This window comes from Triturus cristatus, unplaced genomic scaffold (assembly GCF_964204655.1).
Source record: "Triturus cristatus unplaced genomic scaffold, aTriCri1.1 SCAFFOLD_141, whole genome shotgun sequence".
NCBI lineage: Eukaryota > Metazoa > Chordata > Amphibia > Caudata > Salamandridae > Triturus > Triturus cristatus.
The window spans coordinates 2,036,264-2,057,041 of record NW_028188323.1 but is presented as its reverse complement, the minus strand read 5'-3'; positions in this window follow the sequence as shown (position 1 = coordinate 2,057,041).

Below are 20,778 nucleotides of genomic sequence, written 5' to 3'. Positions count from 1 at the left end.
TGACAGACTCACTCACTGACTGACTGACTGACTGACTGACTGACTGACTGACTGACTCACTGACTGACTTACAGACTGACTCACTGACTGACTGACTGACTGACAGACTCACTGACAGACTCACTGACTGACTCACTGACTCACTGACTCACTGACTGACTCACTGACTGACTGACTCACTGAATGACTCACTCACTGACTGACTCACTGACTGACTCACTCACTGACTGACAGACTCACTCACTGACTGTCTCACTGACTGACTCACTGACTGACTCACTGACTGACTCACTGACTGACTCACTGACAGATTCACTGACTGACTGTAAGACTCACTGACTGACTGACTGACTCACTGACTGACTCACTGACAGATTCACTGACTGACTGTAAGACTCACTGACTGACTGACTGACTCACTGACTGACTCACTCTCACTGACTGACTGACTCACTCTCACTGACTGACTCACTCTCACTGACTGACTCACTCTCACTGACAGACTCACTCTCACTTACTGACTCACTCTCACTGACTGACTCACTCTCACTGACTGACAGACTCACTGACTGACTGACAGACTCACTGACTGACTGACTGACAGACTCACTGACTGACTCACTGACTGACTGACTGACTGACTCACTGACTGACTGACTCACTGACTGACAGACTCACTGACTGACTCACTGACTGACTCACTGACTGACTGACTCACTGACTGACTGACTCACTGACTGACTCACTCACTGACTGACTCACTGACTGACTGACTGACTGACTGACTCACTGACTGACTGACAGACTCACTCACTGACTGACTAACTCACTGACTGACTGATAGACTCACTCACTGACTGACTGACGGACTGACTGACCGACTGACTGACTCACTGACTGACTCACTGACTCACTGACTGACTCACTGACTGACAGACTCACTGACTGACTGACTCACTCTCACTGACTGACTCACTCACTGACACTCACTCACTCACTGACTGACTGACTCACTGACTGACTGACTCACTGACGGACTGACTCACTCACTCACTGACTGACTCACTGACTGACTGACTGACTCACTCACTGACTCACTCACTGACTGACTGACAGACTCACTCACTGACTGCCTGACTGACTCACTGACTGACTCACTCACTCACTGACTCACTCACTCACTGACTCACTCTCACTGACTGACTGACTCACTCTCACTGACTGACTCACTCTCACTGACTGACTCACTCTCACTGACTGACTCACTCTCACTGACAGACTCACTCTCACTTACTGACTCACTCTCACTGACTGACTCACTCTCACTGACTGACAGACTCACTCACTGACTGACAGACTGACTCACTGACTGACTGAGAGACTCACTGACTGACTTACTGACTGACTGACTGACTGACTCACTGACTGACTCACTGACAGACTGATTCACTGACTGAATGACTCACTGACTGACTGACTCACTGACAGACTCACTGACTGACTCACTGACTGACTCACTGACTGACGAACTGACTGACTGACTGACTCACTGACTGACTCACTGACTGACTCACTGACTGACTGACTGACTCACTGACTGACTGACTCACTGACTGACTGACTGACTGACAGACTCACTGACTGACTGACAGACTCACTCACTGACTGACAGACTCACTCACTGACTGACTGACTGACTCACTGACTGACTCACTCACTCACTGACTCACTCACTGACTTACTCACTGACTGAGTGACAGACTCACTGACTGACTGACTGACTGACTCACTGACTGACTCACTCACTCACTGACTCACTCACTGACTGACTCACTTTCACTGACTGACTGACTCACTCTCACTGACTGACTCACTCTCACTGACTGACTCACTCTCACTGACTGACTCACTCTCACTGACTGACTCACTCTCACTGACTGACTCACTCTCACTTACTGACTCACTCTCACTGACTGACTCACTCTCACTGACTGACAGACTCACTCACTGACTGACAGACTCACTCACTGACTGACTGACAGACTCACTCACTCACTGACTGACTGACAGACTCACTCACTGACTCACTGACTGACTGACAGACTCACTCACTGACTGACTGACAGACTCACTCACTGACTGACTCACTCACTGACTGTCTGACAGACTCACTGACTGACAGACTCACTGACTGACTCACTGACTGACTCACTGACTGACTCAATGACTGACTGACAGACAGACTCACTCACTGACTGACTGACTGACTGACTGACTGACTCACTGACTGACTGACAGACTCACTCACTCACTGACTGACAGACTCACTCACTGACTGACAGACTCACTCACTGACTCACTGACAGACTCACTGACTGACTGACTGACAGACTCACTGACTGACTGACTGACTCACTCACTGACTGACTGACAGACTCAGACACTCACTGACTGACAGACTCGCTCACTGACTGACAGACTCACTGACTCACTGACTGACTGACTGACTGACAGACTCACTCACTCACTGACTGACTGACAGACTCACTGACTGACTGACTGACAGACTCACTCACTGACTGACTGACAGACTCACTGGCTGACTGACTGACTCACTGACTGACTCACTCACTGACTGACTCACTCTCACTGACTGACTGACTCACTCTCACTGACTGACTCACTCTCACTGACTGAATCACTCTCACTGACAGACTCACTGACTGACAGACTCACTGACTGGCTGACTGACTGACTGACAGACTCACTCACTGACTGTCTCACTGACTGACTCACTGACTGACTCACTGACTGACTCACTGACTGACTCACTGACAGATTCACTGACTGACTGTAAGACTCACTGACTGACTGACTGACTCACTGACTGACTCACTCACTCACTCACTGACTCACTCTCACTGACTGACTCACTCTCACTGACTGACTCAATCTCACTGACAGACTCACTCTCACTTACTGACTCACTCTCACTGACTCACTCTCACTGACTGACAGACTCACTGACTGACTGACAGACTCACTCACTGACTGACTGACAGACTCACTCTCTGACTGACTGACTGACTGACTGACTGACTCACTGACTCACTGACTGACTTACAGACTGACTCACTGACTGACTGACTGACTGACAGACTCACTGACAGACTCACTGACTGACTCACTGACTGACTGACTCACTGACTGACTGACTCACTGACTGACTGACTCACTGACTGACTCACTCACTGACTGACTCACTGACTGACTGACTCACTGACTGACAGACTCACTCACTGACTGTCTCACTAACTGACTCACTGACTGACTCACTGACTGACTCACTGACTGACTCACTGACTGACTCACTGACAGATTCACTGACTGACTGTAAGACTCACTGACTGACTGACTCACTCACTGACTGACTCACTCACTGACACACTCACTCACTGACTGACTCACTCTCACTGACTGACTGACTCACTCTCACTGACTGACTCACTCTCACTGACTGACTCACTCTCACTGACAGACTCACCCTCACTTACTGACTCACTCTCACTGACTGACTCACTCTCACTGACTGACAGACTCACTGACTGACTGACAGACTCACTGACTGACTGACTGACAGACTCACTGACTGACTGACTGACTGACTGACTGACTCACTGACTGACTGACTCACTGACTGACAGACTCACTGACTGACTCACTGACTGACTCACTGACTGACTTACTCACTGACTGACTGACTCACTGACTGACTGACTGACTGACTGACTCACTGACTGACTCACTCACTGACTAACCGACAGACTCACTCACTGACTCACTGACTCACTCACTGACTGACAGATTCACTGACTGACTCACTGACTGACTGACTCACTCACTGACTGACTGACTCACTGACTACCTGACAGACTGACTCACTGACTCACTGACAGACTGACTCACTGACTGAATGACTCACTGACTGACTGACTGACTGACAGACTCACTGACTGACTGACTGACAGACTCACTCACTGACTGACTGACAGACTCACTCACTGACTGACTGACTGACTCACTGACTGACTCACTCACTCACTGACTCACTCACTGACTGACTGACAGACTCACTCACTGACTGACTGACTGACTCACTGACTGACTCACTCACTCACTGACTCACTCACTGACTGACTCACTCTCACTGACTGACTGACTCACTCTCACTGACTGACTCACTCTCACTGACTGACTCACTCTCACTGACTGACTCACTCTCACTGACAGACTCACTCTCACTTACTGACTCACTCTCACTGACTGACTCACTCTCACTGACTGACTCACTCTCACTGACTGACAGACTCACTCACTGACTGACAGACTGACTCACTGACTGACTGAAAGACTCACTGACTGACTTACTGACTGACTTACTGACTGACTGACTGACTCACTGACTGACTCACTGACTCACTGACAGACTGACTCACTGACTGAATGACTCACTGACTGACTGACTCACTGACAGACTCACTGACTGACTCACTGACTGACTCACTGACTGACAAACTGACTGACTCACTGACTGACTGACTGACTGACTGACTCACTGACTGACTCACTGACTGACTGACTGACTCACTGACTGACTGACTCACTGACTGACTGACTGACAGACTCACTGACTGACTGACAGACTCACTCACTGACTGACAGACTCACTCACTGACTGACTGACTCACTGACTGACTCACTCACTCACTGACTCACTCACTGACTTACTCACTGACTGAGTGACAGACTAACTGACTGACTCACTGACTCACTGACTGACTGACTCACTCACTGACTTACTCACTGACTGACTCACTCTCACTGACTGACTGACTCACTCTCACTGACTGACTCACTCTCACTGACTGACTCACTCTCACTGACTGACTCACTCTCACTGACAGACTCACTCTCACTTACTGACTCACTCTCACTGACTGACTCACTCTCACTGACTGACAGACTCACTCACTGACTGACAGACTCACTCACTGACTGACTGACAGACTCACTCACTCACTGACTGACTGACAGACTCACTCACTCACTGACTGACAGACTCACTCACTGACTGACTGACAGACTCACTCACTGACTGACTCACTCACTGACTGTCTGACAGACTCACTGACTGACAGACTCACTGACTGACTCACTGACTGACTCACTGACTGACTCAATGACTGACTGACAGACAGACTCACTCACTGACTCACTGACTGACTGACTGACTGACTGACTGACTCACTGACTGACTGACAGACTCACTCACTCACTGACTGACAGACTCACTCACTGACTGACAGACTCACTCACTGACTGACTGACAGACTCACTGACTGACTGACTGACAGACTCACTCACTGACTGACTGACAGACTCAGTCACTGACTGACTGACACACTCGCTCACTGACTGACTGACAGACTCACTGACTGACTGACTGACTGACAGACTCACTCACTCACTGACTGACTGACAGACTCACTGACTGACTGACTGACAGACTCACTCACTCACTGACTGACTGACAGACTCACTGGCTGACTGACTGACTCACTGACTGACTCACTCACTCACTGACTCACTCTCACTGACTGACTGACTCACTCTCACTGACTGACTCACTCTCACTGACTGAGTCACTCTCACTGACAGACTCACTGACTGACAGACTCACTGACTGACTCACTGACTGACTGACAGACTCACTCACTGACTGTCTCACTGACTGACTCACTGACTGACTCACTGACTGACTCACTGACTGACTCACTGACAGATTCACTGACTGACTCACCGACAGATTCACTGACTGACTGTAAGACTCACTGACTGACTGACTGACTCTCTGACTGACTGACTCACTCACTCACTCACTGACTCACTCTCACTGACTGACTCACTCTCACTGACTGACTCAATCTCACTGACAGACTCACTCTCACTTACTGACTCACTCTCACTGACTGACTCACTCTCACTGACTGACAGACTCACTGACTGACTGACAGACTCACTCACTGACTGACTGACAGACTCACTCACTGACTGACTGACTGACTGACTGACTGACTGACTTACGGACTGACTCACTGACTGACTGACTGACTGACACTCACTGACAGACTCACTGACTGACTCACTGACTGACTGACTCACTGACTGACTGACTGACTGACTGACTGACTGACTCACTGACTGACTCACACACTGACTGACTCACTGACTGACTGACTCACTGACTGACAGACTCACTCACTGACTGTCTCACTGACTGACTCACTGACTGACTCACTGACTTACTCACTGACTGACTCACTGACAGATTCACTGACTGACTGTAAGACTCACTGACTGACTGACTCACTGACTGACTCACTCACTGACACACTCACTCACTGACTGACTCACTCTCACTGACTGACTGACTCACTCTCACTGACTGACTCACTCTCACTGACTGACTCACTCTCACTGACAGACTCACTCTCACTTACTGACTCACTCTCACTGACTGACTCACTCTCACTGACTGACAGACTCACTGACTGACTGACAGACTCACTGACTGACTGAATGACAGACTCACTGACTGACTCACTGACTGACTGACTCACTGACTCACTGACTGACTGACTCACTGACTGACAGACTCACTGACTGACTCACTGACTGACTCACTGACTGACTTACTCACTGACTGTCTGACTCACTGACTGACTCACTCACTGACTGACTGACTCACTGACAGACTGACTCACTCACTCACTGACTGACTCACTGACTGACTGACTGACTCACTCACTGACTCACTCACTGACTCACTGACTCACTCACTGACTGACAGACTCACTGACTGACTCACTGACTGACTGACTGACTCACTGACTCACTGACTCACTGACTCACTGACAGACTGACTCCCTGACTCACTGACAGACTGACTCACTGACTGAATGACTCACTGACTGACTGACTCACTGACAGACTCACTGACTGACTCACTGACTGACTCACTGACTGACTGACTCACTGACTGACTGACTGACTCACTGACTGACTGACTCACTGACTGACTCACTGAATGACTGACTGACTCACTGACTGACTCACTGACAGACAGACACACTGACTCACTGACTCACTGACTGACTCACTGACTGACAGACTCACTGACTGACAGAGTCACTGACTGACTGACTGACTCACTGACTGACTGACAGACTCACTCACTGAGTGACTGACTCACTGACTGACTGACCTACTCACTAACTGACTGACAGACTCACTGACTGACAGACTCACTGACAGACTCACTCACTGACTGACTGACAGACTCACTGACTGACTCACTGACTGACTCACTGACTGACTCACTGACTGACTCACTGACAGATTCACTGACTGACTGTAAGACTCACTGACTGACTGACTGACTCACTGACTGACTGACTCACTCACTCACTGACTCACTCTCACTGACTGACTCACTCTCACTGACTGACTCAATCTCACTGACAGACTCACTCTCACTTACTGACTCACTCTCACTGACTCACTCTCACTGACTGACAGACTCACTGACTGACTGACAGACTCACTCACTGACTGACTGACAGACTCACTCTCTGACTGACTGACTGACTGACTGACTTACAGACTGACTCACTGACTGACTGACTGACTGACAGACTCACTGACAGACTCACTGACTGACTCACTGACTGACTGACTCACTGACTGACTGACTCACTGACTGACTGACTCACTGACTGACTCACTCACTGACTGACTCACTGACTGACTGACTCACTGACTGACAGACTCACTCACTGACTGTCTCACTAACTGACTCACTGACTGACTCACTGACTGACTCACTGACTGACTCACTGACAGATTCACTGACTGACTGTAAGACTCACTGACTGACTGACTCACTCACTGACTGACTCACTCACTGACACACTCACTCACTGACTGACTCACTCTCACTGACTGACTGACTCACTCTCACTGACTGACTCACTCTCACTGACTGACTCACTCTCACTGACAGACTCACTCTCACTTACTGACTCACTCTCACTGACTGACTCACTCTCACTGACTGACAGACTCACTGACTGACTGACAGACTCACTGACTGACTGACTGACAGACTCACTGACTGACTCACTGACTGACTGACTGACTCACTGACTGACTGACTCACTGACTGACAGACTCACTGACTGACTCACTGACTGACTCACTGACTGACTTACTCACTGACTGACTGACTCACTGACTGACTCACTCACTGACTGACTCACTGACTGACTGACTGACTGACTGACTCACTGACTGACTCACTCACTGACTAACCGAAAGACTCACTCACTGACTCACTGACTCACTCACTGACTGACAGATTCACTGACTGACTCACTGACTGACTGACTCACTCACTGACTGACTGACTCACTGACTACCTGACAGACTGACTCACTGACTCACTGACAGACTGACTCACTGACTGAATGACTCACTGACTGACTGACTGACTGACAGACTCACTGACTGACTGACTGACAGACTCACTCACTGACTGACTGACAGACTCACTCACTGACTGACTGACTGACTCACTGACTGACTCACTCACTCACTGACTCACTCACTGACTGACTGACAGACTCACTCACTGACTGACTGACTGACTCACTGACTGACTCACTCACTCACTGACTCACTCACTGACTGACTCACTCTCACTGACTGACTGACTCACTCTCACTGACTGACTCACTCTCACTGACTGACTCACTCTCACTGACTGACTCACTCTCACTGACAGACTCACTCTCACTTACTGACTCACTCTCACTGACTGACTCACTCTCACTGACTGACTCACTCTCACTGACTGACAGACTCACTCACTGACTGACAGACTCACTCACTGACTGACTGACAGACTCACTGACTGACTTACTGACTGACTGACTGACTCACTGACTGACTCACTGACTCACTGACAGACTGACTCACTGACTGAATGACTGACTGACTGACTGACTCACTGACAGACTCACTGACTGACTCACTGACTGACTCACTGACTGACAAACTGACTGACTCACTGACTGACTGACTGACTGACTGACTCACTGACTGACTCACTGACTGACTGACTGACTCACTGACTGACTGACTCACTGACTGACTGACTGACAGACTCACTGACTGACTGACAGACTCACTCACTGACTGACAGACTCACTCACTGACTGACTGACTGACTCACTGACTGACTCACTCACTCACTGACTCACTCACTGACTTACTCACTGACTGAGTGACAGACTAACTGACTGACTCACTGACTCACTGACTGACTGACTCACTCACTGACTCACTCACTGACTGACTCACTCTCACTGACTGACTGACTCACTCTCACTGACTGACTCACTCTCACTGACTGACTCACTCTCACTGACTGACTCACTCTCACTGACAGACTCACTCTCACTTACTGACTCACTCTCACTGACTGACTCACTCTCACTGACTGACAGACTCACTCACTGACTGACAGACTCACTCACTGACTGACTGACAGACTCACTCACTCACTGACTGACTGACAGACTCACTCACTCACTGACTGACAGACTCACTCACTGACTGACTGACAGACTCACTCACTGACTGACTCACTCACTGACTGTCTGACAGACTCACTGACTGACAGACTCACTGACTGACTCACTGACTGACTCACTGACTGACTCAATGACTGACTGACAGACAGACTCACTCACTGACTCACTGACTGACTGACTGACTGACTCACTGACTCACTGACTGACTGACAGACTCACTCACTCACTGACTGACAGACTCACTCACTGACTGACAGACTCACTCACTGACTGACTGACAGACTCACTGACTGACTGACTGACAGACTCACTCACTGACTGACTGACAGACTCAGTCACTGACTGACTGACACACTCGCTCACTGACTGACTGACAGACTCACTGACTGACTGACTGACTGACAGACTCACTCACTCACTGACTGACTGACAGACTCACTGACTGACTGACTGACAGACTCACTCACTGACTGACTGACAGACTCACTGGCTGACTGACTGACTCACTGACTGACTCACTCACTCACTGACTCACTCTCACTGACTGACTGACTCACTCTCACTGACTGACTCACTCTCACTGACTGAGTCACTCTCACTGACAGACTCACTGACTGACAGACTCACTGACTGACTCACTGACTGACTGACAGACTCACTCACTGACTGTCTCACTGACTGACTCACTGACTGACTCACTGACTGACTCACTGACTGACTCACTGACAGATTCACTGACTGACTCACCGACAGATTCACTGACTGACTGTAAGACTCACTGACTGACTGACTGACTCACTGACTGACTGACTCACTCACTCACTCACTGACTCACTCTCACTGACTGACTCACTCTCACTGACTGACTCAATCTCACTGACAGACTCACTCTCACTTACTGACTCACTCTCACTGACTGACTCACTCTCACTGACTGACAGACTCACTGACTGACTGACAGACTCACTCACTGACTGACTGACAGACTCACTCACTGACTGACTGACTGACTGACTGACTGACTGACTTACGGACTGACTCACTGACTGACTGACTGACTGACACTCACTGACAGACTCACTGACTGACTCACTGACTGACTGACTCACTGACTGACTGACTCACTGACTGACTGACTCACTGACTGACTCACTCACTGACTGACTCACTGACTGACTGACTCACTGACTGACAGACTCACTCACTGACTGTCTCACTGACTGACTCACTGACTGACTCACTGACTTACTCACTGACTGACTCACTGACAGATTCACTGACTGACTGTAAGACTCACTGACTGACTGACTCACTGACTGACTCACTCACTGACACACTCACTCACTGACTGACTCACTCTCACTGACTGACTGACTCACTCTCACTGACTGACTCACTCTCACTGACTGACTCACTCTCACTGACAGACTCACTCTCACTTACTGACTCACTCTCACTGACTGACTCACTCTCACTGACTGACAGACTCACTGACTGACTGACAGACTCACTGACTGACTGAATGACAGACTCACTGACTGACTCACTGACTGACTGACTGACTGACTCACTGACTGACTGACTCACTGACTGACAGACTCACTGACTGACTCACTGACTGACTCACTGACTGACTTACTCACTGACTGTCTGACTCACTGACTGACTCACTCACTGACTGACTCACTCACTGACTGACTGACTCACTGACAGACTGACTCACTCACTCACTGACTGACTCACTGACTGACTGACTGACTCACTCACTGACTCACTCACTGACTCACTCACTGACTCACTGACTCACTCACTGACTGACAGACTCACTGACTGACTCACTGACTGACTGACTGACTCACTGACTGACTGACTCACTGACTCACTGACAGACTGACTCCCTGACTCACTGACAGACTGACTCACTGACTGAATGACTCACTGACTGACTGACTCACTGACAGACTCACTGACTGACTCACTGACTGACTCACTGACTGACTGACTCACTGACTGACTGACTGACTCCCTGACTGACTGACTCACTGACTGACTCACTGAATGACTGACTGACTCACTGACTGACTCACTGACAGACAGACACACTGACTCACTGACTCACTGACTGACTCACTGACTGACAGACTCACTGACTGACAGAGTCACTGACTGACTGACTGACTCACTGACTGACTGACAGACTCACTCACTGAGTGACTGACTCACTGACTGACTGACCTACTCACTAACTGACTGACAGACTCACTGACTGACAGACTCACTGACAGACTCACTCACTGACTGACTGACAGACTCACTGACTGACTCACTGACTGACTCACTGACTGACTGACTCACTGACTGACTCACTGACAGATTCACTGACTGACTGTAAGACTCACTGACTGACTGACTGACTCACTGACTGACTCACTCACTCACTCACTGACTCACTCTCACTGACTGACTCACTCTCACTGACTGACTCAATCTCACTGACTCACTCTCACTGACTGACAGACTCACTGACTGACTGACAGACTCACTCACTGACTGACTGACAGACTCACTCTCTGAATGACTGACTGACTGACTGACTGACTCACTGACTCACTGACTGACTTACAGACTGACTCACTGACTGACTGACTGACTGACAGACTCACTGACAGACTCACTGACTGACTCACTGACTGACTGACTCACTGACTGACTGACTCACTGACTGACTGACTCACTGACTGACTCACTCACTGACTGACTCACTGACTGACTGACTCACTGACTGACAGACTCACTCACTGACTGTCTCACTAACTGACTCACTGACTGACTCACTGACTGACTCACTGACTGACTCACTGACAGATTCACTGACTGACTGTAAGACTCACTGACTGACTGACTCACTCACTGACTGACTCACTCACTGACACACTCACTCACTGACTGACTCACTCTCACTGACTGACTGACTCACTCTCACTGACTGACTCACTCTCACTGACTGACTCACTCTCACTGACAGACTCACTCTCACTTACTGACTCACTCTCACTGACTGACTTACTTTCACTGACTGACAGACTCACTGACTGACTGACAGACTCACTGACTGACTGACTGACAGACTCACTGACTGACTCACTGACTGACTGACTGACTCACTGACTGACTGACTCACTGACTGACAGACTCACTGACTGACTCACTGACTGACTCACTGACTGACTTACTCACTGACTGACTGACTCACTGACTGACTCACTCACTGACTGACTCACTGACTGACTGACTGACTGACTGACTCACTGACTGACTCACTCACTGACTAACCGACAGACTCACTCACTGACTCACTGACTCACTCACTGACTGACAGATTCACTGACTGACTCACTGACTGACTGACTCACTCACTGACTGACTGACTCACTGACTACCTGACAGACTGACTCACTGACTCACTGACAGACTGACTCACTGACTGAATGACTCACTGACTGACTGACTGACTGACAGACTCACTGACTGACTGACTGACAGACTCACTCACTGACTGACTGACAGACTCACTCACTGACTGACTGACTGACTCACTGACTGACTCACTCACTCACTGACTCACTCACTGACTGACTGACAGACTCACTCACTGACTGACTGACTGACTCACTGACTGACTCACTCACTTACTGACTCACTCACTGACTGACTCACTCTCACTGACTGACTGACTCACTCTCACTGACTGACTCACTCTCACTGACTGACTCACTCTCACTGACTGACTCACTCTCACTGACAGACTCACTCTCACTTACTGACTCACTCTCACTGACTGACTCACTCTCACTGACTGACTCACTCTCACTGACTGACAGACTCACTCACTGACTGACAGACTGACTCACTGACTGACGGACAGACTCACTGACTGACTTACTGACTGACTGACTGACTCACTGACTGACTCACTGACTCACTGACAGACTGACTCACTGACTGAATGACTCACTGACTGACTGACTCACTGACAGACTCACTGACTGACTCACTGACTGACTCACTGACTGACAAACTGACTGACTGACTGACTGACTGACTGACTGACTGACTGACTGACTGACTCACTGACTGACTGACTGACTCACTGACTGACTGACTCACTGACTGACTGACTGACAGACTCACTGACTGACTGACAGACTCACTCACTGACTGACAGACTCACTCACTGACTGACTGACTGACTCACTGACTGACTGACTCACTCACTGACTCACTCACTGACTTACTCACTGACTGAGTGACAGACTCACTGACTGACTCACTGACTCACTGACTGACTGACTCACTCACTGACTCACTCACTGACTGACTCACTCTCACTGACTGACTGACTCACTCTCACTGACTGACTCACTCTCACTGACTGACTCACTCTCACTGACTGACTCACTCTCACTGACAGACTCACTCTCACTTACTGACTCACTCTCACTGACTGACTCACTCTCACTGACTGAGAGACTCACTCACTGACTGACAGACTCACTCACTGACTGACTGACAGACTCACTCACTCACTGACTGACTGACAGACTCACTCACTCACTGACTGACAGACTCACTCACTCACTGACTGACAGACTCACTCACTGACTGACTCACTCACTGACTGTCTGACAGACTCACTGACTGACAGACTCACTGACTGACTCACTGACTGACTCACTGACTGACTCAATGACTGACTGACAGACAGACTCACTCACTGACTCACTGACTGACTGACTGACTGACTCACTGACTCACTGACTGACTGACAGACTCACTCACTCACTGACTGACAGACTCACTCACTGACTGACAGACTCACTCACTGACTGACTGACAGACTCACTGACTGACTGACTGACAGACTCACTCACTGACTGACTGACAGACTCAGTCACTGACTGACTGACAGACTCGCTCACTGACTGACTGACAGACTCACTGACTGACTGACTGACAGACTCACTCACTCACTGACTGACTGACAGACTCACTGACTGACTGACTGACAGACTCACTCACTGACTGACTGACAGACTCACTGGCTGACTGACTGACTCACTGACTGACTCACTCACTCACTGACTCACTCTCACTGACTGACTGACTCACTCTCACTGACTGACTCACTCTCACTGACTGAGTCACTCTCACTGACAGACTCACTGACTGACAGACTCACTGACTGACTCACTGACTGACTGACAGACTCACTCACTGACTGTCTCACTGACTGACTCACTGACTGACTCACTGACTGACTCACTGACAGATTCACTGACTGACTCACCGACAGATTCACTGACTGACTGTAAGACTCACTGACTGACTGACTGACTCACTGACTGACTGACTCACTCACTCACTCACTGACTCACTCTCACTGACTGACTCACTCTCACTGACTGACTCAATCTCACTGACAGACTCACTCTCACTTACTGACTCACTCTCACTGACTGACTCACTCTCACTGACTGACAGACTCACTGACTGACTGACAGACTCACTCACTGACTGACTGACAGACTCACTGACTGACTGACTGACTGACTGACTGACTGACTGACTTACGGACTGACTCACTGACTGACTGACTGACTGACACTCACTGACAGACTCACTGACTGACTCACTGACTGACTGACTCACTGACTGACTGACTCACTGACTGACTGACTCACTGACTGACTCACTCACTGACTGACTCACTGACTGACTGACTCACTGACTGACAGACTCACTCACTGACTGTCTCACTGACTGACTCACTGACTGACTCACTGACTTACTCACTGACTGACTCACTGACAGATTCACTGACTGACTGTAAGACTCACTGACTGACTGACTCACTGACTGACTCACTCACTGACACACTCACTCACTGACTGACTCACTCTCACTGACTGACTCACTCACTCTCACTGACTGACTCACTCTCACTGACTGACTCACTCTCACTGACAGACTCACTCTCACTTACTGACTCACTCTCGCTGACTGACTCACTCTCACTGACTGACAGACTCACTGACTGACTGACAGACTCACTGACTGACTGAATGACAGACTCACTGACTGACTCACTGACTGACTGACTGACTGACTCACTGACTGACTGACTCACTGACTGACAGACTCACTGACTGACTCACTGACTGACTCACTGACTGACTTACTCACTGACTGTCTGACTCACTGACTGACTCACTCACTGACTGACTGACTCACTGACAGACTGACTCACTCACTCACTGACTGACTCACTGACTGACTGACTGACTCACTCACTGACTCACTCACTGACTCACTCACTGACTCACTGACTCACTCACTGACTGACAGACTCACTGACTGACTCACTGACTGACTGACTGACTCACTGACTGACTGACTCACTGACTCACTGACAGACTGACTCCCTGACTCACTGACAGACTGACTCACTGACTGAATGACTCACTGACTGACTGACTCACTGACAGACTCACTGACTGACTCACTGACTGACTCACTGACTGACTGACTGACTGACTCACTGACTGACTGACTCACTGACTGACTCACTGAATGACTGACTGACTCACTGACTGACTCACTGACAGACAGACACACTGACTCACTGACTCACTGACTGACTCACTGACTGACAGACTCACTGACTGACAGAGTCACTGACTGACTGACTGACAGACTCACTGACTGACTGACAGACTCACTCACTGACTGACAGACTCACTCACTGACTGACTGACTGACTCACTGACTGACTCACTCACTCACTGACTCACTCACTGACTTACTCACTGACTGAGTGACAGACTCACTGACTGACTCACTGACTCACTGACTGACTGACTCACTCACTGACTCACTCACTGACTGACTCACTCTCACTGACTGACTGACTCACTCTCACTGACTGACTCACTCTCACTGACTGACTCACTCTCACTGACTGACTCACTCTCACTGACAGACTCACTCTCACTTACTGACTCACTCTCACTGACTGACTCACTCTCACTGACTGACAGACTCACTCACTGACTGACAGACTCACTCACTGACTGACTGACAGACTCACTCACTCACTGACTGACTGACAGACTCACTCACTCACTGACTGACAGACTCACTCACTGACTGACTGACAGACTCACTCACTGACTGACTCACTCACTGACTGTCTGACAGACTCACTGACTGACAGACTCACTGACTGACTCACTGACTGACTCACTGACTGACTCAATGACTGACTGACAGACAGACTCACTCACTGACTCACTGACTGACTGACTGACTGACTCACTGACTCACTGACTGACTGACAGACTCACTCACTCACTGACTGACAGACTCACTCACTGACTGACAGACTCACTCACTGACTGACTGACAGACTCACTGACTGACTGACTGACAGACTCACTCACTGACTGACTGACAGACTCAGTCACTGACTGACTGACAGACTCGCTCACTGACTGACTGACAGACTCACTGACTGACTGACTGACTGACAGACTCACTCACTCACTGACTGACTGACAGACTCACTGACTGACTGACTGACAGACTCACTCACTGACTGACTGACAGACTCACTGGCTGACTGACTGACTCACTGACTGACTCACTCACTCACTGACTCACTCTCACTGACTGACTGACTCACTCTCACTGACTGACTCACTCTCACTGACTGAGTCACTCTCACTGACAGACTCACTGACTGACAGACTCACTGACTGACTCACTGACTGACTGACAGACTCACTCACTGACTGTCTCACTGACTGACTCACTGACTGACTCACTGACTGACTCACTGACTGACTCACTGACAGATTCACTGACTGACTCACCGACAGATTCACTGACTGACTGTAAGACTCACTGACTGACTGACTCACTGACTGACTGACTCACTCACTGACTCACTCTCACTGACTGACTCACTCTCACTGACTGACTCAATCTCACTGACAGACTCACTCTCACTTACTGACTCACTCTCACTGACTGACTCACTCTCACTGACTGACAGACTCACTGACTGACTGACAGACTCACTCACTGACTGACTGACAGACTCACTCACTGACTGACTGACTGACTGACTGACTGACTTACGGACTGACTCACTGACTGACTGACTGACTGACACTCACTGACAGACTCACTGACTGACTCACTGACTGACTGACTCACTGACTGACTGACTCACTGACTGACTGACTCACTGACTGACTCACTCACTGACTGACTCACTGACTGACTGACTCACTGACTGACAGACTCACTCACTGACTGTCTCACTGACTGACTCACTGACTGACTCACTGACTTACTCACTGACTGACTCACTGACAGATTCACTGACTGACTGTAAGACTCACTGACTGACTGACTCACTGACTGACTCACTCACTGACACACTCACTCACTGACTGACTCACTCTCACTGACTGACTCACTCACTCTCACTGACTGACTCACTCTCACTGACTGACTCACTCTCACTGACAGACTCACTCTCACTTACTGACTCACTCTCACTGACTGACTCACTCTCACTGACTGACAGACTCACTGACTGACTGACAGACTCACTGACTGACTGAATGACAGACTCACTGACTGACTCACTGACTGACTGACTGACTGACTCACTGACTGACTGACTCACTGACTGACAGACTCACTGACTGACTCACTGACTGACTCACTGACTGACTTACTCACTGACTGTCTGACTCACTGACTGACTCACTCACTGACTGACTGACTCACTGACAGACTGACTCACTCACTCACTGACTGACTCACTGACTGACTGACTGACTCACTCACTGACTCACTCACTGACTCACTCACTGACTCACTGACTCACTCACTGACTGACAGACTCACTGACTGACTCACTGACTGACTGACTGACTCACTGACTGACTGACTCACTGACTCACTGACAGACTGACTCCCTGACTCACTGACAGACTGACTCACTGACTGAATGACTCACTGACTGACTGACTCACTGACAGACTCACTGACTGACTCACTGACTGACTCACTGACTGACTGACTCACTGACTGACTGACTGACTCACTGACTGACTGACTCACTGACTGACTCACTGAATGACTGACTGACTCACTGACTGACTCACTGACAGACAGACACACTGACTCACTGACTGACTCACTGACTGACAGACTCACTGACTGACAGAGTCACTGACTGACTGACTGACTCACTGACTGACTGACAGACTCACTCACTGAGTGACTGACTCACTGACTGACTGACCTACTCACTAACTGACTGACTGACAGACTCACTGACAGACTCACTCACTGACTGACTGACAGACTCACTGACTGACTCACTGACTGACTGACTGACTGACTGACTGTCTCACTGACTGACAGACTCACTGACTGTCTGACTCACTCTCATTGACTGACTCACTCACTGACACTCACTCACTCACTCACTGACTGACTCACTCACTGACTGACTGACTCACTGACTGAGTGACTGACTCACTCACTCACTGACTGACTCACTGACTGACTGACTGACTCACTCACTGACTCACTCACTCACTGACTCACTCACTCACTCACTCACTCATGGACTCACTCACTTACTCACTGACTCACTCACTGACACTCACTCACTCACACTCACTCACTGACACTCACTCACTGACACTCACTCACTGACACTCACTCACTCACTCACTGACTCACTCACTGACTGACAGACTCACTGACTGACTCACTGACTGACTCACTGACTGACTGACAGACTCACTCACTGACTGTCTCACTGACTGACTCACTGACTGACTCACTGACTGACTCACTGACTGACTCACTGACTGACTCACTGACTGACTGACTGACTGACTGACTCACTGACTGACTCACTCACTGACTGACTCACTGACTGACTGACTGACTGACTCACTGACTGACTGACTGACAGACTGACTGACTGACTGACTGACAGACTCACTCATTGACTGACTGACAGACTCACTGACTGACTGACTGAAAGACTCACTCACTGACTGACTGACTGACAGACTGACTGACTGACTGACAGACTCACGCACTGACTGACTGACAGACTCACTCACTGACTGACTGACAGACTCACTGACTGACTGACAGAATCACTGACTGACTGACAGACTCACTCACTGACTGACTGACAGACTCACTGACTGACTGACTGACAGACTCACTCACTGACAGACTGACTGACCCACTGACAGACTGACTGACTCACTGACTGACTGACAGACTCACTCACTGCCTGACAGAATCACTCAATGCCTCACTCACTGACTGACTGACTGACAGACTCATTGACTGACTGACAGACTCACTCACAGACTGACTGACAGACTCACTCACTGACTGACTGACAGACTCACTCACTCACTGACTGACTGACAGACTCACTCACTCACTGACTGACAGACTCACTCACTCACTCACTGACAGACTCACTCACTGACTGACAGACTCACTCACTGACTCACTGACTGACTGACAGACTCACTGACTGACTGACTGGCAGACTCACTCACTGACTGACTGACAGACTCACTCACTGACTGACTGACAGACTCACTCACTGACTGATTGACAGACTCACTCACTCACTGACTGACTGACAGACTCACTCACTGACTGACTGACAGACTCACTCACTGACTGACTGACAGACTCACTCACTCACTCACTGACAGACTCACTGACTGACTGACTGACAGACTCACTCACTGACTCACTGACTGACTGACAGACTCACTCACTGACTGACAGACTCACTGACTGACAGACTCACTGACTGACTGACTCACTGACTGACAGACTCACTGACTGACAGACTCACTGACTGACAGACTCACTGACTGACTGACTGACTGACTGAATGACTCACTGACTGACTGACTCACTGACTGACTCACTGACTGAC